This window comes from Peromyscus californicus, unplaced genomic scaffold, assembly GCF_007827085.1.
Source record: "Peromyscus californicus insignis strain IS unplaced genomic scaffold, ASM782708v3 Scaffold_6__1_contigs__length_162567912, whole genome shotgun sequence".
NCBI lineage: Eukaryota > Metazoa > Chordata > Mammalia > Rodentia > Cricetidae > Peromyscus > Peromyscus californicus.
The window spans coordinates 21560374-21582585 of NW_026294584.1; the positions used below are offsets into that span (position 1 = coordinate 21560374).

General features: G+C 38.5%; 1 long non-coding RNA gene across 1 annotated transcript; it reads right to left on the bottom strand.

The window, feature by feature from the left end:
• Positions 1 to 629: 629 nt before the first annotated feature.
• Positions 630 to 21276, bottom strand: LOC128099289 (uncharacterized). Its single transcript, XR_008214486.1, has 3 exons — positions 21101 to 21276; positions 2863 to 2956; positions 630 to 831 (listed from the first exon to the last, which is right to left on the bottom strand). It is a non-coding gene; the product is annotated as an uncharacterized LOC128099289 (long non-coding RNA).
• Positions 21277 to 22212: the final 936 nt, after the last annotated feature.

The following is a 22212-nucleotide window of genomic DNA, read 5'->3' on the forward strand; positions in this document are numbered from 1 at the left end:
CTCTTCTTTATTCCATTCCATCATTTACCAGTTTCAAAGAGTCCTTTATGCACCAAATTAAATCTCCTACTCAAACAGTAGGTATAGCAACAGTAATAATTCCCAGAAACTTTGTTGTGTGAAATGAATGCATGTGGTAGCTGACAATACATCCATGTTGCTGAAGTATCCCAGGCCCACTTTCCCAATTTTAACAGAGGTACCACTATTCTTAGGACTAGGAACAAATAGCAATGGACTCTACCAATCACTAATAACACTATTAATGACTCAGGAACTATGTAAATTACAGCTGTTTAAAATGATTAATATTTTAAAAACACAGGTTTTGAAAGTCCCCTAATAAATTTTAGTAAATGTTGCCTACACTATCAAAACACAGAAGACATTAAAGTTTAATGTGATATAAAAGCAGCAGCTTGTAAAACTGGACCGATATTTCATTGATGTGACTCAAGAAAGGTGCTGAGTTGGAGATCTGATGAATCCCAACATCTGATTGTTTCAGCCTCAATTAATTTAAAAATCTTCATAATGTGGACTTTTATTGTGTCAATATAATAAGCTTCTTGAAAATCATGAATATAAAGGAATAGAGGCAAAAGATCAAGACATCTGAACCAAAAAGATTAGATCAAAACATTTATTTATTTATTTTGTTATAAAAACAAAAATAAATCCAAGCAGATAATGAGATAAACATAGTCTTTAAGTATCCCATCCTTGTTTCCCTGGCCTAGAATTTAGTACACAGTCCATGTTTAAGGTTCTTGAAACATTTCTGGATGCTATGACGTTTCCATCTTGTAACCATGCTTCTCTAGCTCAGCGCTGAAACACAGACAAAGAAGGACAGCATTAGCATTCTTTGCGATAAATCAGAGAAACAGCTGTTTCTAAGACATAATAATAAAGAAAGCTTGAGTCACTAACTTAGAACATTACCAAATAGCTTTATTTTAGCCCCTAAAATGAAACCATAAGGAAACTGGGTATCAGTCAATATAGTAATTAAAAAATTTGTTTTTCCCCAACTACATTTTATTTTCATTAATTTTCTCATATATGAACCTACTTACAGAATAAATGAGACTTTCTACTATCCTCCAAGAACCTTGCAAATACTATACTAATGTCCTATTTCTAATGTACATTTAAATAGTTTAAATACTCTTAGATTTATCTGTTTTATGTGTATGAATGTTTTGCCTGCATGTGTGTGTGTCTCACCTGTGTGCCCACTGCTCACAGAAGTCAGAAGAGGGTGTCTAATGGTTGTGAGCCACCATGTGGGTGCTAGAAATTCCATCTGGGCCCTCCTCAAGAGGAACAAGCATCTAGACCAGTGCACCATCTTCCCAAGCCCTAACTATGAAGTTCTGTGGTTTATTTGTTTAGGTGGTGATAAAGACTAAAATCAGTGCCTCGTGCATGCAAGGTGAGCACACTACTATTCAGCTGTATTTTTCGATACTTCAACAAAATTTTGAGATCTACAAAGTTCACATCAATATCAAAATTTTACCAATTATACAATCAGCCCAAGCATAACTGCTATATACAGGAAGGAAACTAGTTCCTGTTCAACAAATGATGTTGGGAAACCTGGGTGTTCACATGTAAAAATGAGTTATACCCACATTATATGCAAAAATTCATTCAAAACGCTCGACCTAAAAGAGCTAAGCTATACAATTCTTCCAGAAAGACACAGGAATAAATCTTCATTATCTTGAATTTGGTAATGAGTTCCTAAATCGGATACCAAAAGTATATGTAACAAAAGAAAAAATAAACTTGACCACCAAAATTTAAAATTTTGCAAATGACATAACAAAGTAAAAAAGACAACCTAGCAGAGTATCTGACAAGGTTTTAATACCAAGAATATGCAAAGTAGTCTCACAATTCATCAACAAAAAGTCCAATTTAAAAATGGAGAGAGGATTTCAACAGACAGACTCCTCCTCCCTCAAAACGATACATATGGTCACGAAGCACACAAAAGCCGTAGTCACCAGAGAATTAAAATGGAAGTTACAAGGAGACAGTGCTTCCAAGCCTTCACTTACAAGATGGCTGCATTGACAACAGAATAAACGAACAATATCATGCTTTACCACTGCTACTGGGACAACTTTTCAGTGACTATAGACAAGTCTGACAGGTCTTCAGAAAGTTAAAACAGAATTACCATACAACCTAGAAATGTCACTTCATGTTCCTTAAAACCTGAAAATAGGTACTCAAATACACGCACATGCATGTTCATAGCTGCACACTATTCACAGCATATAAAAAGTAGAAATGTCCCCAAATTGACAAATAACATAAAATACGGTATATCCTATATTAGAGAATTATTGAGTTATGAAATAGAATAGTATATTTCTAAATGCTGCCATATTTCTAAATTTGGGAAAGATTATGCTAAGTGGAAGAAGCTGGATACACAAGGACAATAACATTTATATGAAATGTCCAGAATAGGCAAATTAATACTTTAATACAATTAAGCAGACTACTAAACTCTAATCTCTAAATTTGAGAATCACTAATTGAGTTCCCCAATTAGTTCTGATTTTAATTTCTGCCCAGTTACTCAATACTGGTTGAAAATAAATGTTAAGATTAAATTCATGAAAAATAGGAAATATGCTTCTATTTAACTACCCTTTTAGAAGGAACAAAAGGTGTATGCAATTTCCTGAAATATTCCTGTTTAGAAATCCAAAGGGTGAAGGTAATACGTCTTATTTTACACAATGAAAGAATCGTCTCAAAAGTTTTAAGAGAACAACCATCTATGTAAGCTGTACATTCCATGTTTAAAATGAAATAAGATTCTGGCTGAAAACCTACCGTAACTGATTGGAGAAGTCATCTTCTACATTGTCGTCATCCCAATTATCCTCCCAGACGTGTGCATCTTCATCTTCATCTAAGCCAGCCCAGTCTACAAATGGAAACAGATGCCTAAGTATGTCTCATACATTATTTCCAAAGAGATAAAAACTTCAGCATCCTCACAATTCAAACAAAACAAAACAGCTAACACTTTACCTAAGAAAAACTGAAATCTTCCTCTACAAATCTCAAAGCTTTTACTATCTTGTTCTCATTTCCTCCATAGACGACAGGGCAGCTGCATACAATGAACTCAAAGTGACTTTGTCAGCATACACCAGCCTCATGCAAGCTCAATCAGGTCAAATCCCAGCATGGAGAGGGGATGTGGACATGAGTTCCCATGCCTGGCTGAGGAGCTGTTCTGAGAGTAAGAGTCAGGTTTTCTTTAAGAGCCCTATAGAAAGATGATCGTGTTCCAGGGGAAGGCCAAACATTCAGAATATATGGGAAGCACACACTGGACTTGATGGTTTGGGGGGAAAAAGGACACAAAATTGGGTGGGAAGGGAAGGGAGCTGGATCTAGGAAGAATTTGGGGGAAGGGGTGAATATGATTAAAAGACATTGAATGAAATTCTCAAAGAACTAAAGGGAAATTAGTTCAAATTATAAGCTAACACCAAAATTTAGCAAATAAAAATATAAAATTTAGAAGTCTTTTGTCATTTGTTTTTTGAGACAGGATCTCATACAAATCAAGACCAGTATTAAACTCACTGTGTTGGGGAGGAGGCCTTACAGTATTATTGATCCTCTTGCCTCCATATCCCAACTGCTGAGATTACAGACACTCAACAGGAAGCCCCACTTGCCTTTTAACTTGTCTTTAAAGGACAGACTTAGATTTCAGCTTTACTCTGAACCAGAAAAACACTTGTGTAAATATCTCTAGACATTCTTGTAGGGGTTAATATCTATTGAGGGGTTGGAGAGATTGCTCAGTAAAGTATGCAAGCAAAGGAACTGGGTTCAGATTCCCAGTACTCACAGTAGCAAGTGCTTGTAATGGAAAAAGGATCTGTGAGTTCCTCATTCAGTGAGAGTTGATGGAGTTAAGAAGGATACAGAAAGACTTCTGACATTCACCTCTGGCCTCTGCACATGTGTACACATATCCACATATATGTATGCATACACACACTTACAAAAGGAAGTATCTATTGCTAAAATAATACTAACAGCACAGAAGCTCTAAAACAACTCAGTAGTCAAGCAAAGGTCTAATCAATTAGATAGCTTTACTACAACCAAATATTTAGTACTATTTCAGAAAGTAGGAGACATACAGTGAAATGTAAGTTACCTCCAAATTGCCTTTTCTTTATGCTTTTGAATACTAACTCATGGAATGCCTGAATTAGGAACTGCATCGCTGATCCATCCTCTATGTTAGTTTATCTTTGAGTGACGGTTCAGCAATACACTGTTGATTTCCAAATACATCCCCACTGCTGAACTATCCTTTACACCTTCTAATTCTACATATAACTGACTCTAGACACAAATCCAACTTACTGGACTAAAGAAGGAAAAGCAAAGGAATCATCCTAAAATTCCTTGTTTTATACATGCATCAAATTCTGCTTATTTAGCTCTTCAAATAATTCTAAAGTTGATCTTTTATTCCTATTATTTTTAATCTAGAACAAACACTCACATTAGACAGGGTAAGTCCCTACTGCTGAAGACAACACGCATTTGGGACACATGGACCAGAGGACTTGAAATGGATGGGATCTGAAAGACTCCACTCCATGGTACCAGAGGCATCATGCAAACTTCCAAAGGAAGGAAGCAACCAACAGTCCTACCCAGCTATGGTGCCTATGAACCACAATGATGACCATAACCTAAAGTTGCAGTGGTGGCATGCATAGTTTGATGGTAAGCCAAACACTCTAATGGGGGGGGGGGGGGGGGAGGCGGGAATCATCCCTAGTACTGCAAATTTAGCCAACTACCCAGGGCTAGTGAGGTCATGGATCTTGGAGGAGAACCTGTAGGTACTATTCTAAGCCAGCACAAGCCCTAACTACATTCTAAATATTTTTCCATGTACCCACATATAAGTTATCACTCCTCATCATGGAAATTTCACTTTTCAACAAATGGAGACTATTACAGAACTGATCAAAATGCAGTGAACAAGTGACCTGTCCAGTCCAACTCATATACATCTACAATACAATTCCTACACTTAAGGTTCAGGGGTCATTTCAGAAGACGGGGTGGCAAGAATTTTTTAGCCGGAGGAATAGGAAGTCTGCTGTGAGACTGTGTCTCTTAGAAATATCAGAAGTTACAACCAACATGGCTGCCTAAACATAACCTGAACAAGGACGACACCAACAGACGTGCTAACATGGAAAGGGGAAGCTCATGAGGCCTCAACCCTAAATAAAGAGCTACAGGCAACTAAAGGCTGGTGAAAGCAGGAAAAATAATGTTTCACAGGGAAGTGTACACCAGCTGGTTCCAACTGGTTACCCAATACTAAATAGTCCTGAAAACATATATACAAGCAATATTATACAGAATTGTGCAGGTTGTATTTATGTATTTAAGAACAGAGACCACCACCACCTCCACCACCAGAGAAAAGAGGCCATGCATTTAAAAGACAGTTGGGAAGGAAGGATTAGAGAAGGGAAAGAAAATGGGGAAATAATGTATTATATTATAATCTCAAAAAACAACAAAACCCCCAAACATTTACACTATCCCTTTTTACCTGGTTCCTTCTACTTCAGATCCTGATGAAAAATTAGCCTCCTAGGAGATGCCACTTTAATCCCCACCCCCCTTTTTTTTCATTTGAATGACACCAACCTATCTCAGAAACAAGAGTATATGCCTCCAAACACCTCCTTAGGCTTATACAACCACTGTAAACCTGACTGACATATTTTTACAGGTTGTTTTAAAGTAATATTTTTCCAGGTGTGGTAGTGTACACACACCTGTAATCCCAGCACTAAAGCAGAAGCAGAGGTTCATGAATTCCAAGCTGGCTTCAGCTACATAGAAAAATTCTGTAGTAAAAGGATCAAAAAAAAAAATCAACATTCCAATCTACTCATTCATAGTTCCTTCATGTTTGCCGTGTCTTTCTTACACTCATCCCTCTAGTGTGGAAACTGTACAATGAAGACTTACCTATAAGATCTTAATGTTTAATTAGCTCCTAGTTTTACACTTCATATTTTGAAATTAAAATTTTTTTTGGTGTGTGGGGTATACATGTGACTGTGGGTGGGAGTGCACATGCGCATGTGTAGACACCCAGGTCATCAGGTGTTCCATGCCATCACTTTCCACCTTGTTAAGGTAAGGTCTCTGTCACTGAACCTGGAGCTAGGCTGGCAGCCAGCAAGCCCCAGGGACTGTTCTTGTCTCTGCCCCGCCACAGTTCTGGGGTTACAGGCACGTGCAGCCTTGAACAACCTTTGTTACAGATGTTGAGCATTCAAACTCAGGCCCTTCTGCTTACACAGTAAGCACTCTTAATTCCTATCCCACTGAACAATCTTCTGAGTGCCTGCTTAAAATTTTATAAATTATCAAACATTTGATGCTGCTCCTTATCTCTCTGTACCATCTTCTGAATCCATCCACTACTTGGTTGACTTTTACTTCTGAACTTAATTCAAACACTATTTATTCCACCATTATAAAAACTACCACAGCTTCCTGAAGAAATGGTTGATTTCAAATCTGTGACATGCAAACTAAGACAGGCAAATTAAGAGATTTATTTTTAATGCCAGAAAGCACATCAAAGCTAACAGAAACTTCTTTAAAGGAATAACATACTGAATAAGGAGGGGAAAAGCCAGTCTACTGTAATAGGACATTTCTCTCCCACCTGCCAGTTCCTGAATAACTGCTCAGAGGCTTAATATAAATTATAAATAATAAATGCTTGGCTGGTAGCTCAGATGTATTACTAACTAGCTCTCACACTTAAATTAACCCATAATTCTTATCTATGTTTAGCCACGTGGCTTGGTACCTTTGCTTAGCACAACATTCTCATCTTGCTTCCTCTTCATCTGGCTAGTGACTCCTGACTCCGTCCTTCCTCTTCCCAGCATTCTTAGTTTGGTTGCCCCCATCTATGCTTCCTGCCTGGCTACTGGCCAATCAGCATTTTACTAAACCAATTTGAGTGACAAATCTTTACAGTGTACAAGAGGATTATTCCACAGCAAAAAGAAAGTGCCAGGCACAGTGACAGCCTGGGCTTTCTCAGTACTTGGGAACCAGGAACTCAGGTCATTCTCAGCTACATAGCAAGTTTGAGAAAAATCTGGGCTACCTGAGACCCTGTCCAAAACAAAACAAAATAAATTTGAGCAAGGTATGCTGAAAAATTAGAAACCAGATGGCTGTTCACAGTTTTACTGTGATCCTAACACATGAAAAGCTTGTGTGTGTGTTTGAGGCCAGCTCTACAACAAATATCAGACAGAAAAATAGATAATCTTTACAGTTCCATCTGTATAAGTACAAAAAAATAACAGTTAGAAATGGTCATTTTGCAAAACTTCATTGCAACTTAGTAAAAGATCACTAACCAGTATTAAAATTATAGAGTAAAAATGGGTGGTTTATAGGACAGGCTGCCTACTCATTATAAAGTGTGAGACATAGCCATTGTCACCGTAGCCAAGTGAACAAACGGCATTACACTAAGTTAGAACAATTTAGCTTGTGTTTCTTAATGAAAGAAGTAAGAGATACTCATCACCTCAGTAGAACTCTGGATAAAGTTAATTCTGAATCTATAAGACAAATGAGAAGGTGAGACGTTATGTAACTGGCCTCTTCAAAGAAGTCAACAACTCAGAACTACCTTCCTAGAAGCAGCACTACTCACAGTGGAGGCTGGGCCCTTCCACATCAATCATTAATCAAGGAAATGACCCAGAGGCTTGTGTACAGGCCAATACTGTAAGTGCATTTCCTCAGTTGGGGTTCCCTCTTCCCAAATGGCTCTAGTTTGTGTCAAGTTGACAAAAAAAACTAAGTAGCACAAAAATCCACCTTGGAAAATACCACCTCTAGAAATTTTGAGTATCACAACATTAACACCCAGACAAATAATTATTACTTAAAAATAACATCTATCATATTTGCCTCTGTAATTTAATGACCAACAGTACTTAGCACATGAACAAGGTCATGAAACATGAACAAAGTCCTAAATCACAACAGTAAAATCAGATCATGTATATTTTTTATTTCCCTCCCCTCCATCCAAAAACCAGTAATTACTGGGTATTTTCTGTATGCCCTAAGCATTAGTTTCATCGCTCTTGTCACCTATTAGAAAACAGTGTGCACAGGAACTACACAGGTCCTTTGAGTATATAGTATGGCTTCCAGAAAGTTCCGTGTTTTCATGGGGTTCCAGACCATATGAACAAGTGGGTCTCTGTTCCTTGTTCCTTCTCTTGGGCTCTTTTCCTTCTGCTTGTTTTGTCCAATTCCAGTGTGTTAGTTTTGTCTTATCTCATTATCTCTTAGAAGCCTGTTTGTTTTCCAATGAGACAGAAAGGAAGTAGATCCAGATAGGAGGTAGGGAGGAACTGGGAGGCATAGAATAAGGGGAAATCATAATCAGGGTATATTATGTGACCAAAAAAAAGTCTATTTTCAATAAAAGGAGGGGAAAAAAGAAAACAGCTATGAAGATTTCAATCTCATGGCTTGAATTTGAAATATCCCTGTGTTGAAATGTTGGTCTGTGGCCCATGGCACTATTCTGAAGGCTGCAGAGCTTCCAGTGGTAGGTCTGGCTGGTGGGAGTACATCAGCAGGGTAGACTTCGGAAGATGTCCAGGGGAGCTTTCTACCTTTTTGATTACAGTCGTGTGAATGAGCCCCCACCTCACGCACCAGGGGCCATGCTCCCCTGCTACTGATGGGCTGCCATCTCCCTGACCCTGTGAGCCAGTTGTCTGTCCGGGATTCATTCTGTCAGTGTCAAGAACAAAAAAACCCCCACAAATCTCAGAAGAAAAGTTAATAACAAAGGCACGATTTAGGTTTTTTATGTGCAGATGTAATAGATCCAAAATATTCAACAGCAGTGGCTCATGAGGGTATTTTATTCCAGTTACGTACTTACATTTTTCTGATTTAAGAACAGAAAGAAGAAAAGTACTTCATTTACCTGGTTCCACAAACCAGAAAAGAACAGGAACTTGGAAGGTATCCTAGCTATTCTTCCTCCTTCAACTACCACAGTCACATCTTTTCCAGGTTTTCGTGTTGTTTGCTTAGTTGTTTATCAAGATAGGATTTCTCTGTGTAGCCCTTATTATGTAGACCAGGCTGTCCTCGAACCTGGAAATCTGTCTGCCTCTGCCTCCCAAGTGCTGGGATTAAAGGTGTACACCACCACCTCCCAGCCCTTTCCAGTTTTAATTCCTAACTATCTTAAGTTGCTCATCTCCCCCTACACTTAACTCGGCTATATCAATGCGGGTGAGATTATTTCCTTCATGGACTATCACTGTACCTTTTACTGTTAAAAACACAGAGAAATATTACATGACAGGAGCAATGGATGCCAGGATTGATCGAATGTTAAAGACAACAGGAGCTTCAGAGCTGGAGACATGTTCAACAATTAAGTGCTTAAACTTCTTTTAAAGAACTCAAGTTTGGATCCCAGCACCCACAGCTCACAACCAACTGTAATTTCAGCTCCAGGGAGTCTGTCAGACACCTTTTCTCTTGACCCTCGACGGACACTTACATGCATGTGGCACACACTCACATAAGGCACATACACATAAATGAAAAAAATAATGTTTAAAGGAGTTTCATTTCAGATAGCAGATGTTTCTCTACATCACTAAATCAAAGATCAATGTGGTTTTAAGTTTTTAATTAAAACTGACCAAAGCCTTGAAATAATCCTAGATTTGTTTATAAACATCTAGCTTCTTGAATGGAAAACTTGCAACAGAACAACTGAATTTATTATCGTTTTGCAGCAAGTGAGCACTGCCTGGTAATATTCCTGTCACTCCTCCATATCCCCTCCAGTCCTACTGTATGGACTATAGTTTTGTGGCCATTTAGTAACCTAATTAGTTTCCCCCTCCCAAAGAAATGGTAATACCAAACTCTTCCTTATTAAAATTTAAAAGAAACTACTTCATTAAACTGCTTTATAACAAATTTAGGCTTTATCCTTCAAGTTTTTATAAAATGGTCAAGACATGGCTATTTAAAAATATTTGGAACTAGAAAGAATTACTCTTTTTGGTTTGAAATAATCACCATTACGACAATCAAAACCAGATGAAGAAAAGTTTGCCTCAGAAAAAGATACTAACTTTTTAAAACTAATCCCCCACCCCTCCAGTCTTAAGTTCCTGGTTGTAAATATGCAGTTTGGGTAGAGCGCAGAAACAGGAAGGAACGGCAAATACCTGTTGAGATACTTTTAGGAATTTTATAATCACACTTAAAGGAGTTTAAAGTTTAAAAACAAAATTAGCCAAACAATAATCTGAACAAAGACTAGACACAGTTTTTGAGAAAAGGGGGTGACATGTCAATAAAACTACAATAGAAGAATGATTAAGGCACTGAAACATCAAACCCCAGTCAGTCTCAAACACTTCCAACTAAAGAATTCCCTACTAAGTGAGGAGTTTCCATTTGCACCAGTCCCTAAAAAGGAAATGATCATGTGTGGAAAGAGGCAAGTTAAGAATATAAAATAATAAAAACATGGTACTTTTTTGATAAAGCTTATAAAGTCTTTCAAAAACACTGCAGAACCTTAATTGTCTTCTAAATTGCCTTTTTAGAAACACTAAAATTATAGGGTTCCAGAAACTTTTAATCTAAATGATTATTTGATTCAAAATGTTGATTTCAATATTGTTATTACTTGGTGTCATTCAAATGTCTCCATGATGGCTTTACTTCTTTTAATTTTGTGAGGGGGAAAAAGGCTTGTTAATTTGTAACCAAATGCTTCAGAGAATCACTAACAAGAAATTAAGTGAGTCAGTGATTTATTTTATGAAGTGCCAATTCAGAATCCGAAAAAGGCAAACTTCTTACCCTAAGTGCCTTTTTCTTTAAGATGGTACAGTTTCTAATCTATCAAACTGAATAGGAGGAGCACTTGGCATAAGAATAAAGCACCTCTCCCTTCTTTTAAACAGGCACCTCATGCTTCAGGAGGGGAGAAAGAAAAGGGTAGAAAAATTGTCCTCCGAAAAATAAAATATCTCACAAAGCAAGGAACACAGTAAATACCACAGGCAAGGCTTGAGGAATCATGAAAATAGCTCTATTTCCCTGGTAATTTTTAAAATTGCATTTACTGTATATGTGTATGTCTATGTATGTGTGTGCACATGCCATGGTGTCCATGTGGAGGTCAGAAGACTGCTCACAGGAGTTGGTTCTCTCCTTCTATCATGTGGGTCCTACAAACCAAACACAGGCTGCCAGGCCTGTAGCAAGTGCCTTTACTACCGAGCTAGCTAGCCACATTGCCGGCTCATTCCTTGGTATCCTTACCTCCCTAAGAGTTGTCGTGATCATGGTGTCTCTCCACAGCAATAGAAACCCTAAGACAGGTGCCTTATTAATATCTAATGTTGTCCTTTAATATAAAAACAAATACACATTTCTACCTTCAACTTCAATACATTGCCAGAACTGTGATCAATTAAATAATTAAAGCTTTTTACCTCAATTTTTCTGCCTCCAGATGTGTACTATTTTAAAAAAGAGAGTTCCATATTTTTAAATGAATTGGAAATAACCAATAACAGTGTCCTAATAAATACATTTCTAGTAATTCTAAATTTAAGACTTTGCATCAAAGTTAGCTTTCTTCTCATTTGCCAACCAAGAACTACATTTGTTACTAACTTTAAATTTAAAAAAAACTGAGACTACCAAATATCCCATCAATTACAATGGCATCTAAGTGTGGAAAAGGCTCTTAGAAAATGTTTTTAATAGTCTTATCTTCTAACATATGTTCTCAAATTCCTTAAAAGCACAAAGTGTGCCCCTTTGGAGAAATGTAAAAATTCTACTTAGCATTTTCATGGTTTAGAAATGTTTTCTATCAGCCCCAAAGGTGAATCTATTATCTTTCTGCTAAATGGACATAGTACCACCCCCTGCCCCGTAGATTTATGTCTCTCTACCCACATATTTGTGTAATTCTCAGACCTCATCAGAGAAATGTCTTTATGCAGTGGGTGGTGGTTTAGCACCAGAACTCCTAACTGGTCAAAGGGCAGAAAGGAAGTGTCTGAGGAGCACTTAGTCACAAATGGGACATGTATATCACACGCCCTTCTCCAAGGATCAGGGACCATCATGGGGGGTGGGTCAAGAGCATGGAAGGGCCAGACGTTTAGAGGACTGAAGGGAAATATGAGCTTCTAGATATGACAGGACTAATACATTCAGGAACTCCCAGCAGCTGAGGTTGCCTTCACAAGACCTACAAAAGATCCAGTCAGTTAGCATTTCAACATGAAAGGGGTTCATGAGCCCCCATCCCTAACTGAGGAACTATGGAGAGTTGATGCCTTCTGGAGGAGGTGAAGTCAGTTTTCTTTAAGGGTGTGGCTCCTGGTAGGTGCACTACACTCTGCGGGGAGGCTCCACACCATGAGTATATATTTGAGCAGCACAAAGTGAACTCAGCAGGTTTTCCTGAGAGAGAACGAACACAAAGTTGGAGGGAGGAATGATCTGGAAGTAGTTGGGGGAGGAAAAGGGTGCAGTGAATGCAATCAGAATGTGCTATATGAAATTTTTAAAGAAAAAATAAAAATATTTTAAAAAATGAAACCGAATTTCATCAAATAGAAAAACATATGTGCATATGCAGAACATTATATGATGAAAAATATACCAAACTGCACTTATTATCAAGCGAGCGTAAAAGAAAACAGGAACAATTACAACAGCACTGTGCCCCACGTGCGAGAATGGCGCCACACCAACTCTCATCAACTGACAGGTAGACTGTGCTTTTCAGACCTTTGCTTTCTATAGGTTATCCCAATGCACTGCCTATTTAGTAGACAAGAAACTAATGACTGCCCAGCACAGCACACTGTTCTCCCCCACTTTCTCTAACTGCTGTCAAAGGAGAGCCTCAGAGTAACCAAGCAAAAGCAATCCATATGATGGTGCTTCCCGGCCACTGGAACATTCAGTTACTGTGGCAAGGAGTCTAAAACTAATGTTCAAAATAACCTATAGAGCCATTATAGTTATCCACAATTATCCTTTAAAAACCCAACTCAAACTCAATTCTTTTCATCAATAATATATACTTGACAAAATATTCCCACTTCATTGTCTTTATTATTCAGTACCTTCAATTTTATTTAATTTGATAGAGTTGCCAAAAATCATTAATCTCAAAATGCCCTTATGACTTAAAAATCTTATCTCATTTGACCCTGTTTCTCACTACTAGGCCCTAGTCAACCTGAGCTCCACCATCCATTTCCTAGGCACAAAAGTACAAAATCAAAATCCCCGACCTGTAATTTGTCCTAGCACCCCATATAACAGCCCAAAGGTAATCAATCCATTTGCCTTCCTGTTACTTATGCACTGTTACCCCACTTCACTCCTAATAACCTACTGGAGACCCTTCTTATCTGAGGTATTTCAACAATGTACTGCTTAGGCCACCTGACTGTGGCTTCCACCTCTGCAAACTAAATCTGCTGGTTTAGCATCTCCCAATACAGTACTGCCTATACAAACCTCACACGCATCACTTGCAAAAGCAAAATGAGGAAACCATTTTAAAAACAACACCCCAAACCCCCACAACCACTTCAAATCTATTTAAGAATGAAGTCCAAAAGAGTTATGACTTAAAGATTTCCAAGATCAGTCAGTCGCCGCCTTAAAAAATTATTGGGGGGGAGGGGGAGGTTGAAACATGCCATGTTAGGTAGAAGCCAGAACAACTTAGGACAACTTGCTGGAGTCATTCTCTCATTCCACCTTTACAGGGACTCCAACTCAGGCCTGCTGAGCAAATGCCTTCACCTACCCCACCCCACCAGTACTAGCTCATACTAAATACCCATGGATTTCCACCACCAAGCATTTACTTACCCCTTCTTTTGGACATTCCTTTTCTATATTTCAATCTATCTCTCTTTTAAAAAGATTTATTTATGTATATGAATGTTCTGCCTGCGTGTATGTACACAATGCGAATGAATGCCTAGTGCCCAACGAAGTCATAAGAGGGTACAGATCCCCTGGAACTGGAGCTACATGTGGTTGTGAGCTGCCATATGGGTGCTGGGAATTGAACCCAGGTCCTCCACAAGAGGTTCTTTTAGCCACTGAGCAAACTGTTTTCCCCATTTCCATCTCTTAAACTATCTGTTCCAATGGTGCTAACTCGTGTTTTAAATACATGGAAATAATTGCCTTTTTTTGAACTGTTGTTGAACTTTACAACTGGTTATGTTCTAATATCACACACACACACACACACACACACACACACACACACACACACACACACAAGAAAACAGAAATCTCACCTAGAAGCCCAACAGATAATACAGACTAAATCAAAATTGTTCAAGTTTAACCAGAGACATGTGTATGGAGGGTCCAGGGGAGAAACTAAGGCCTTAGAGTCTCCCTGGGATAGGAATTTCTCAAAAAGTCCTCTACTTGGTGACAGCCACTGGTCCTTATTCCTCAGCTTCCTTACTACATTCAAACAGATTCTGCATAGAGTGAAATTTGCTTCAGTGAAGTATCTACTGGCGTGAACCTGGTTGTTATTATTATTATTATTTTGCTAAGCCCTGGGTGAAAACTCTATACCTCACAGAGTTGTTATGAACAGTAAAAGAGACTGTGAAACATTTAGGACTGGCAATGGGAGCTAAAGTCATTTTCTCTCTGTATCCCTCAGTACCAGATTTACAGGAGGTAATTAATATATATCAAATCAATAAATCACTTGTTACATGCTAACTACAAAAGCAGTTGCGGGGTGGTAAGAAATTTAAGTAGAGAAACCTTTTCCAGAATGAAGACAATACCACAGCTACCAAATCAAATAAAGATACACTTCAGATCATCTAATTTTTGCTATTTTTATTTCCCTTTTACTGTTTTCATAATTCAGCTTTCAATGAGCAAAGCTTAACAAACAGGTAGTAATGTTAAACACTGAAAATCACAATTGCTTGTTGTTTGCTCACTCTACACAAGCACTGAAATAGTTAATCAAGTAGTAATCAAAGAATCTATTTGTACTGTTTAACATTCTGGTTTACAACTCTTATCACCTACCTCCATAGGGATTATTCAATCTGATTTTCACAATCCCTAAACAACATATACTATGTCTATGCAAAGTATGCTATGTATATATAGATATGCATCTCATGTGTCTTTAAATTTTATATGAATAGCACACTAGTGTGGGAGTGGGCTAATCCAAACTGAATGAGATCATGAAGGTGTGGACCTCATGAGTCAACTACAGTACAAAAAGATAAGGCAGCTCTCCTCTTCACCAGGAATGACTCTGTCCACACCTGTCTCACCAGACTGAGTAAGAAAATAAAATCTGTATTGTTTATTTAAGCCATTCAGTCTATAGTACTTTCTTCTGGTAGCCCAAGCAGGCTCATACAGTTAGGAAAATCTCTCATAACTCCAAAAAAAAAATAGTATCCATAAATCATGGGCAAAGAAACTAAGGATTAAGGCTAGCAATTCAAGGAATGGGATAATGGTTAATCTCACTCAAATAAACCAACAGAAAAAAAAGGGACTTCGCTCAGTTGGGTAAAATGCCTGTGGTGTAACCATGAAGATCTGAATTTGGCTCCTCAGTACCAATGTAGAAAGCTGGGCATGGGAGAAGCAGAGAAGATCCTGAGGGCTAGACTTGTCAAACTGGGGAGTTCTGGGTTCACTGACAGACCTTGCTTCAAATGTAAGATGGAGAAGGCAGCCCCAGACATCAACTTCAGGCCTCCATATGCATGTACACACATGAACATGTACACATGAAGAATGAAATTGACCCAAAATAAAATGATACGATCCCATTTTTCATGCATCAGATTGCCAATGACTAAAATGTTTAGTATCTAGTGCAAGAAAGCTTAATAGAGAAAAGGTGAAGTGTAAATGGAAATATATATCATATAATTCTTCTCAAAGGAAGATTTTAGATGAGGTGCACAAGCTGATGAAAGACAACATTTCTGTGAAGGGGCAACATGTGTGGTTGGTGTATCACAGCCTGAAGAGAATGAAGAAGTCATCCATACTAGAGTGAGGAGGAGAGAGCGAGCCCTGGCATATAGAATGCTAAGCCCAAATAAGGTGAGCAGAACTTTACAGGCTAGCAGAAAAGAGGATTAAACAAACAGACAACACATTTAAGAGAAATAGACAATATATTTAAGATATGGTAGCCAGGTGTTGAGTTACTAGAGGATGGAGTTACAAATGTTGAAAAGGATAACAAAAAGCAACAAGGAACCTGTGGTTCTGAATTCCAAGTGGAGGGATCGATGCGAACTTGAGGTTTTACACACACACACACACACACACACACACACACACACACACACACACAAACCACCCAAAAGCAATAAGCATAACTGGAATCAAGATCCTGTTCTCCACTCCAACCAAAGTCGGGAAATACTAGATTAGCTTCAAATATCTTGTGTCAAATACTAGCGAGTGCAGAGAAAATGATGGGGACGTGTCAAAAAAAAAAAAAAAAAAATCACACAAAAACAAGCTTGAAGGAGTTTTCCATATTCAAATATGGGACAACTAGAAGGTAAGAATAAAAGTAATAAATTATAATGCATTGAATTAAGAGTCCGTCGGCACACAGTAATATAAATAAATGAGAAAATCAGAAAATAAATGCATTAAAGGCTTAGCGATTGGAATTAATATTTACATGGTTTTAATTAATGTCCCTCTCCATAAACAGCTACTAATTACTAATTGCAATTCAAAACCTTACTTCTTTGGATACAATTTCTAACAACAGATATTCAATAGGTGCCTTCCCATGTAGATTAGGTATCTTCAATGTTTTAGTGACACAAATTTCTTATTTCATACCAGTACCATGTAACTAACTTAAATGTTGGATGATCTTGTTTATATGACTACTATACTATACTTAATAACTGTTAAGAGCAAAGCCCCCTTTGGTACTATGTAAACAAACTGGCACAGTATGGAAAGCAGTCAACAATGGTTCTGTCTCCCTCCTTCATTTATGTAAAAAATCTTTCTGCTAATTGCTTAGGACAGTTAGTACCCAGTGTTCATGTCAATACTTTAATGGTGCTGTTCTTACGACAACTCTTCCCCACACACATCTACGTATGACATAATTTAAATTCCTTGGCTCCGACTCACAAAATGCTGGCCATTTTTACCTCTGTGAGTCATGTGAATGTGATACACTAAAACATCCACCAGATGTTTAGACCTCTACAAGATGCCCTACTTTGTCAGACACCAGTGCGAGGGCCTTAGTTACCCAGTAGAAGCTTCAGGGATCACCAGCCCACTGTCTGACTCAGCAGATTCTGAACATTCTCTACCATACCAAGGTCTTACCCAGGAATTTGATGTGATAGGATGAAGAGATGGGTAGTAGTGTACTTCTGATATTCTGGTGTATGTGTGAGCATCACTGATTATAGAAAAAGTAGAACTCTTGCAAATCCTGTTGCTCTATGAGGCAAACTCAGTTTCACTTAAATATTCTAAAAAAGCAAGACAAAATAAACCAAAACATCTTAGCTCTGGAAAAGGAAAAAGAAAATAAAGAATCTACAGGACCACTGTTTCTTTCCACTTTTAGCATCCACTTCTAAATCCTTTCACTATCTGTCTGATAAGGAAAAAGTAGTTAGAGGTTTCAATCATATAACAACTTCAATTTTATAACCCAGTCTATAACCACCAACCTAAGTGTAGGATAGATGAAATTTGAAATATTCTCTAGACAAAGTTGTTAACTGGGTCTAAAACTTCAACCTTGTGAAGACCTCCAGAAATATATTAAAACAAGTCTTACCAGAACTTTGAATTTGAATGGCTTCCTTATAAAGCCTATTCTCACTTAGCATAAACAACTAGAAATTGTGTAGACTGCATTCCACAAAGATTCTAAACATGATTTTGTAACAGCACCTACTTAATGACCATTATAGTTCATACCCACCAATTAGAATAATTGTAAGGAATTGCCAATGTAACAGATTCAGACTAAACAAGGGAACTGAGGGATAAATGGAACTTTTGTTCCTTTATACCTTCAGAGATTCATTCCAGATGTTTTACTTCACACTGAAGAAGAGCTATTCAGATCAAACAATGAGGCCTCCATCCAATCATTAACTTTTTTTTTGAAAATAAAATTTATCTTTCTTTAAGATCACTAAATTGAAATCTCAACAAGCAGGTTCTTACCTAGGAAAAGCTGTACCAACAGACAAACCATGAATTTATAATTCAATGACTTACCTATGACAGGCTCTACTGTGTACAGTCTACACACAAGTTAATCCAGAGACTGGTCAGCCCCACTATGGAGCACTCTCAGACTAATAAAGCTCTTGGAAGTAAAATGTCCTATAGTTGGCAGAGATAAGTAACTCCAGATTGGCTTATTTATTCTATTATTGAGTTTGTCAATGGTGTATTTGTGACAAAGGGCAATCAAATGAAAAACTAAATTTTCCAAAAGAAAAGTACTTGAAAGTAAATCAGGGTACTAATAACTGAACAAAAAACTCAAATACTGAAAGATTCAAATTCTAGTAAGTGTTTCTAACATTCTCCCAAATAATGCCAATGCCAAGACTGGTGGTCAATGTACCACATTTCAACATCAACAGAGAATCCGTATCATGACAACAGCAAAAATATGAAAGAACATGTTCAGTCTCAAAGAAACAAAAAGTTTTTCAGTGATATTTTTTCAGGTTTATTTTTTTCTTTTAATTTGTAATCAAAAGTTTTCACTTGTAAATATTTAGTGGTTTCATCCAGTGGGCTAACTTTGTATACAGCAAAATCTCCCTATCCCAAATTAAGGAAAGGCTATTTAACTGATAACTAGAGAAGAAACATACACTTGCATAACAAATGCATTTCAAGGTTATTTCTCATTCTAAATGTAAAGATAACTCAACAACACTAGATCTTCTACATCCAGAGACAACAAATTCCTAAGATGGATAAATGACACAGCACATACACTAGCAGAAGTCTCTTGTGCATCCTTTTGTCTTTAGAATCTTTGCTTTTCCTTAACTTTAATGAAATGTCTAAACACAATACAACTGTCAACACTGAGCAGACTACTGCTCCAAATACAGATTCTGAAGAACAGACACTACACAAGCCGATGAAGGGTGCTGTGAAAACCCTAGTACATCATCAAGGAGACAGTTACCTCTAAATTCGTTTGTCAATTCTCAACTCTAGTTATTTTAAATAGATACATGCACTAAATGTAAGGGATAAAATCTGGATGGAAGCCGGGCGGTGGTGGCACACGCCTTTAATCCCAGCACTCTTGGGAGGCAGAGGCAGGCGGATCTTTGTGAGTTCAAGGCCAGCCTGGTGGTCTACAGAGCGAGATCCAGGAAAGGCGCAAAGCTACACAGAGAAACCCTGTCTCAAAAAACCAAATCTGGGTGGGAATATTGGTCAGAAAGACCTTTAGATCCTGAGTTGGCCAGTTAATGGCAAGGGTTTGTTTGTTTTCTAATATGTGAACCTCTGCTGCTTCAGGATGGGATGTTAGACTATACAATGTAAATCAAGTGTCTAACAGTGGAGCTTGTGTGTAATCAGGAATAAAGGGCAACTGGAATAAGCAGTTGGGATAGAACTGGATCCTGCCCTCACTTAGCTAATTCTACCACAAAGCTCGTCAGAGGAATATTAATGAACCTGAAAACAAAACAAAACTCAGATTGAGCAGACAAATTCATCATCAAAACAAATGGTAAACTATCCCATAATATACTGTAGACCCCTAACTGGAAGGAAATGTGCTCTGAATTGGTTTATGAGGCTGTGTAATATGCACACTAAGCTCTCTTTCACCAAAACTAAAACACTGCATTATAAGTAAACAGACTAAATGTTCCAGTGATGTGGTTTTATGCACAATGAGATCATGATGGGGCAACTTAGCACAATTTTTGTCAAGTGATAATTGCTTGATGCCACATATGTGCACACCACTAACCACAATTTTTCTTCCTATCATCTTCAGAAAGGCAACAGTAACTCATATTTTTCAAAACAAGGTAAATATTTGGGAATCCTACTCATAACAATTAGCCAATAAAGCACTCAATTATGAAAACCTATGGTGGCAAAGAGATCTAGCAAACAGAAGATAACAGCTGAAGTCAAGGGTGTGAATCAGGGTGTCCCTATTTCAGTTTTATCAGGCCCATTTCTAGATTGTTCCAAACTTCTGTGTCCTTATCCGAATAATGGTAGATACAGCAATATCCATTTCCTATACTTGTGGAAATGGAATTGTTTTAATATAAGGGCAGACTTACATTACCAAGATCATGGCAACCTGCTCCAACATTAGCTGTATTATTACCTATAATGTGAGAACTAAAGCGTCTCTAGTTTTGGAGTTAATTCAGAATGCAGACGTTTAAGAGTTTTATAAAGCTTGGGTTATGTTAATTCAAGTGGCTGTAACTGGTGAGGAACAGGAGTTAAGGCACATGACTCTGCCATCCTACTTCGCAGGGCCCATTCATGCCGTCCCAAGAGTGGCTGCCTTGGGCCAACAGTGGAATTTTAAGAAGTTTACGACCAAAGGAAGGCTGTGAAACCCAGAGTCCGGTGCTGAAGATAAAAGGCCACAACCACGCTACAGCGTGCGGCCCAGCTTGCACCGGGCCCCTCTCGGCGCCGGGGCACAGAACACGGGGCCGCGCCATGAAGCGACGGCTCCGGGGACTCCGAGGCCCGGACAGCCGGAGGCCGCGCCGGGACCGCGCCGCTGGGCTCAGCTCATCGCCGCCGACGCAGCGAGCAGGCCCGGCGCCGCCCCACCGGAGCCCCGGGGCCCAGCGCGCGGCCCGGCAGTTACCTTCCGCGGGAAACTCCTCGAACTCGTCGTCCTCTTCCAGGAGACCCAGGTCGACAGGCTGCTTCTTCTCGGACATCGCGCCCCGCCGAGCCCCACAACGCTCAGAGCCGCCGCAAAGTTGGAAGCCTCAGTACTCGTCAGCCGCCGACACCGCCAACGCCGGCGCAACCATAGAGACGAGCCAGGAAGAGTTACGGGGCAGCGCGAGGAATGCTGGGATATCCGAGGTCCGCCCAGCGCTTCCTGTGGGCGTAGCAGGTCCCCTGGCTTAGAACAGTGGGCTGTTTTGTTTTATAGACTTTGTTTTATAGTCCGTTCGTTTTTTTCATTCATGTAGGTTGCCTGACTGTGAAAGATTAACAGTGTATAAAATTACTAGAGACCATTACTTAGCTTATAACCAAGAAAAGAAATCTAGATGAAGTAACTAACATTTTAGTGACAGGCCCTTAGCATACATTATCCCATACTCAAACCAATTCCTTGGGCATGCTGCTAAATATTTCCACATCACAGGGAACTCAGGACCAGAGCAGCCAAAGTCACCCAGATATGCTAGACTCCTGCCTGTCCTCCAGCTTTTCCATTATGCAGTGCTTTTTGGTCTTAGAATTGTTTGTGGTAGGGGCTTTGTGTTGTAACTAGTCGACAGGTTGTTGTAAAAATAAACGAGTAAAAAAATGATGTAAGATTTTATTGTTGTTCAAAAGATATAATTTGGGTTTCCTTTTCATCGTTTTAATTGTTGTGGCACATGGAAAAAACATACAATGACAGATGTGAGAAGGGTTAGTACCTAAATTAAGCACAAAGTAATATGTATTTGCAGAACTTATAAATCTATGCTCTATTGCTTCTAAAAAGGGTCTTATATGAGTTATTTAATTTCTATGTTGTATATTTATTTGTAGCACCACAGTTAAGATTATGCATATTAACATGCATATTTATAAATGCAAGCATAATTCTATTAGATAATCAGGAAATTGAACCAGGTCTGTATTCCCTACTACTCAGGAGGCTGAGGCAGAAGGGATCTTTGGCTACAATATGAGTTCAAAATCAGCTTGGGCAACTTAGTGAAACCCTGCCCCCAAATAAAAAGTAAACAG